General features: G+C 41.1%; 1 non-coding gene across 1 annotated transcript; it reads left to right on the forward strand.

Moving 5' to 3' along the window:
- Positions 1 to 1,224: 1,224 nt before the first annotated feature.
- On the forward strand, positions 1,225 to 1,360 carry LOC129679071 (small nucleolar RNA SNORA17). The gene has a single exon (XR_008720497.1). It is a non-coding gene; the product is annotated as a small nucleolar RNA SNORA17 (small nucleolar RNA).
- Positions 1,361 to 4,875: the final 3,515 nt, after the last annotated feature.

The raw sequence follows: 4,875 nt of genomic DNA on the forward strand, positions 1-4,875 counted from the left end.
GAGGCTAATGAGGCTCAGTCCTAACTGAATCATTTCTGTTACCCCCTCTAAAGCTCAAGGAACGCTGTGGCAGAAAGGAAAGAATAATGGAAAATCTGGAAGACGGGGAAATCTGATCCTTTTGACACCACACAACCAATGTGATCGCAAACACACAGCAGCTGTGGTTACTTGCACAGTGTCTGCAAAACACAGGCTATCTCAGCAGTTCGTAAGGCACAGGGGGAGGGCTCATGTATCCCTATGCATTAATGCTGAACTACTGTCTAGTGATAGACTCCGGGAGAAAGGGAGGGGGGGCATTGATTTTAGTTATGTGCCTAAGAGTGGACCTGTCTGACTTCAAGGGATAGTTCCAATTCCTTGGCTACACAGAGGCCCTGGTCAAATGCAGAGACATACAAACAAAGAGAAATGACTGTACAAAGACCTTAGGAAGGAAGATGGGTGGACAAAAGAGGGATGGAAGTCAGCGGTGAGGTAATACAGCAGCGAAGAAAATCAAAGTGCATTATACGTGAGTATGAGGCTGTTAAAGAACATCGTAAAAAAAAAAAAAAAAGATGCCAGATTAAAAAACAGAAAAAAACAGAGCTCCATTATTTTTCTATTGGTTGCCAGGGAAACCCCAGACCTCTATTTAATATACTGTTCTTCTAGCTTGGTTCACTTGACATTTCTTGTGACCAACTCGCTCTACTCTTTAAGGCTACTAACTTTAGCTACCTCTCCACCCGCACCTGCCTCACATTACATCTTTTCCACGTGTGGAATCTACCTCTTTTTAATAAGGATATTTGCAATTCCATGCATGTCTACCTGATAATCCAGAATTACTTCTCCATCTCAAAGTATGAAGGAACATCTCAAATATCGAGGTAACAAGAGGAAAAAGTTGTACCTCGGATTTCGTGGGAAACGATTTGATCCAATGCTATCAATAATGTCATCTTCAAACCCCTCCCCATTGTTGAAACCATCCTGAAGAACCTATTTCAGAAATCAAAAGGACAAGCACATGTTGAATATACATGTTTGCTTGCTTCCCAGTGTTTTTTGGTTCATCATTTGAACAATAAAATATCTTCTTTATCAAAATATAAGGTTGTCATTCTTTTTCATTTTATTTTTAGCGATGTTACTGTTTCCATTTGGGGATAAGTGAATTTAATATTCTTTGCACAACTTACTCTAGGACTTTCCTTTTTTAAAAATGAATTTTATCCTGCCCCTAGAGGCATTGCAGGAGTCACTGCTGAATCACATCCATGTGTGCCAATAGGTGGAAGAGAGGAGAGAGGCTATGTCTACACTCAGTATTCTGAGCTGTGACTAGCTGAATGACTGGTAACCTAACACTGGCTCCAGCGGGCCGGACAGGAAGCTAGCCTGAGATGACCACCAACCAGTCTGGCGCCACGCAGGCCTGGGTGGCGGGAAGACCATGCTCGAGATGACCCCTGCATGGTGCATGAGTGGGGAGTAACACTCCTGAGATGACCCCAGACACCCAGAGACCCCGGGAGCCACTAAGAGGAGCAAGGAGGTGGTGAGGAAATGGAAGAGAAAGAGAAAGGTATATACGGACGGGTCAAAAACAGTTATAGAAAGGAAGCTATAAATTCGTAACTTCAGTGCATGGGAAGAGCTGCATGGGAGACTGGAGGGATCAAAGGGAAGGAAGAAAAAGACATAATTTTGTTTTAATTTAAAATGCATATTTTTTTATATTTTTAACTTTCTATTGATTCTTTGTGAATTTCACCTCATGCGCCACAATCCCGCTTATCATCTCTCCGTTCATGCCCACCCTCCATCCTTGCAAACTTCTCACTAACAGAGAAAAAAAAAAATCGCATTGTGGAAGATATAGTGTGTCACAATGTATCCCATAGTATACTTTTTGTTCACACTTCTTTTCCTGCAAATGTTCATTGCAATGAGCCACTGGTCTAGTATGAGGCCTCGGGCTTCTGTTACTCTATCAATATTTGATGCTTTCGGGGGTTTCTCTTGGACATCCTGAAGCCCCACTGTCCTCCATCCCAGGAATCCTGTGAGGCGCTGGTGCGGCTCTAGGCTTGGAGATATTTCTACCTGCTCCCCAGCTGCCTGGCCCTCCTGGGTCACAAACAGTGAGCCCAGCACAGACAGTGAACCCTGTGGAGCTGAGCTAGCATGGGACCCAATTCCCATTGCCCTCCACCCTGAGGAGGCCTGTGAGGCGCTGGCGCAGCTCTGGGCTTGGAGATATATCTGCCTGCGCCCCAGCTGCTGGCATACCTCGATCATAAATGGTGCTCCAGCAGAGACAGTGAACTCAGCATAGTGCCCTCCCTTCCTTAGCTGCATCTGAATCTCCAGCACCCATTCTTGAGCCTCTGCACATCTCTCATTTTCCTGTAGACTAGTTCAGACTCCAGAGACAGATGAACCCAGTCTACAATACAGGCTCCAGGAACAAACTGTCAAAGCTACAGACAACCAGATGACTAGAGGCCAGCTTAAGAACGCAACCGTCAAAACCCAGGACATCATAGCTTCACCAGAATCCTGTAAAAACAATGAATACTCTAATGCAGATGAAATAGAGGAAAATGATCTTAAATCTATGATTACGAAGTTATTAGACAGACATAAAGAGAAAACAAATAGAGGCCTTCACAGACAGACAGAAATCCACATTCAAACAGGTGAAAGAAATGAATAAAATTGCTTAAGACATGAAAACAGAATAAGAATCAATAAAGAAAACACAAACTCAGAAAACCCTGGAGATGGAGAACTTAGAAGAGATCAGGAACCAAAGGATAAGCATCACCAACAGAATACAAGAGATGGAGGAGAGAGTCTCAGTCACTAAAGATACAATTGCAGAAACTTATACATATCTCAAAGAAAACACAAAAATGGAAACGTTCTTGACACGAAACACCCAAGAAATCAAGGACACCATGAAAAGAGAAAACCTAAGAATAATATGAATAGATAAAAAAGAAGATTCCAGGATCCAAGGTCCAGAAAATATTGTTAAGAAAATCATAGAAGAAAAATTTCCCAACCTAAAAAAAGATATATATGTCCTTAAACATATAAGAAGCTCACAGAACACCATATTGACCAGGCCAGAAAAGACATTCCTCCTACCACGTAATAATCAAAACACTAAATCTACAGAACAAAGAAAAATTGTTAAAAGCAATAAGGGAAAATGTCCAAGTAACATATAAAGAAATACCTATCAGAATCACACTAGACTACTCAACAGAGACTATGAAAGCCAGAAGGGCCTGGACAGATATCATGCAGACAATAAGAGACCACAGATGCCAACCCAGACTACTATACCCAGCAAAATATTCCATTAACGTAAATGGAGAAAACAAAATTTTCCATAGCATAACTAAATTTAAACAGTATGTAACAAACTAGCCCTATAGAAGATACTAGAAGGAAACTCCAACCAAATGAGATCAACTACACTCAAGAAAACACTCAAGATAAAGATGCCTTCTCAACAATAAGGAGAATAATGCTACCTCAAGACCTAGCTTCACCACTACTGGCCATATATCCAAAAGATTCTCTACTGTGTTCATTGCAGCTTTATTCATAATAGACAGAATCTGGAAACAACCTAGCTGTTCCTCAACTGAAGAATAGATACTGAAATTGTGGTACATTTACACAGTGGAATACTACTCAGCTATAAAAAAAAAAAAAAAAAAAAAAAAAAAAAAAAAACCAAGGAAATCATGAAATTGCAGGCAAATGGACAGAACTAGAAAAGATCACCCTGAGTGAGAGAACCCATAAGCAGAAAGACATGCATGGTATATACTCATTTATAAATGGATATTAGCCATATAATATAGGACAAACATACTAAAATCCTACACCTAAAGAAGCTAAACAACAGAGGATCCTAGGGAATATGTTTAATTCTCATTCAGAAGGGCAAACAGGATAGATACCAGAAGAGGTACAAGAAAGGGAACAGGATAGGAGCCTACCACAGATGTTCTCTAAAAGACTCCTACAGCAGGGGATCAAAGCAGATGTAGATACTCACAGCCAAATTTAGGACAGAGCACAAGAGTCTTTTCAAGGGAGGGGATCTAGAAAGGCTTGGAGGGGACAGGAGCCCCATAAGGACACCAACAAAGCCAAAAAAGATTTGGGTGTTGAACAATTATTAATATTTAATATTGATTTATATTTTAGTAAAGCAGCAGTTATTCCTTTACCAGCTAATCCAAATCACCACACAGAGATTAGGATTTATGTAATTAACATTGAGCACACTGCTGGGCAATAATTACTCCATTCTAAACCTCCAAGCCTGTATGGCTTCTTCCCATTCAGATTTCTTACATTATACTTGCTTTTTAGTCATATCTTAGGTCTGATTCATTTCTTCCTCTCCTTTTGATTCTCCCATGCACTCACTGTACTCTTTCTCCTCCCCTCACCAGACTAGGATGTCCCACCCTGTTCTCTCCATTGCTCAGTATTGGCTGTTTGGTTTTATTGGCAATACAGAGAACAAATGGTATCATGTTTACACAAACTTGAGACAGTGGATGCTTAGAATAAACATCACAATGCGAAGTCCCCATTGAAACAAGGTAGTGGAGTAGAGAAATTAGCATTTGAATGAGGAAGGATAAACTGTACACAGTCCACAAGAAGATTCTGTCAAAAGCCGGTCCAGAGGGAACTGCAGAGACTGATGCACTAACCAAAGACCATGCAGAGAGAGGACTTAGACCCCTGCTCAGATGTAGCCCATAGACAGCTTAGTCTCAATGTGGGTTCCCTAGTAAGGGGAGAAGAGACAGTCTCTATCTCCTGCTCTGACCTTTGCCTACTCCT

This window comes from Psammomys obesus, unplaced genomic scaffold (assembly GCF_907164565.1).
Source record: "Psammomys obesus unplaced genomic scaffold, mPsaObe1.curated_primary_1811, whole genome shotgun sequence".
Classification (NCBI taxonomy): domain Eukaryota; kingdom Metazoa; phylum Chordata; class Mammalia; order Rodentia; family Muridae; genus Psammomys; species Psammomys obesus.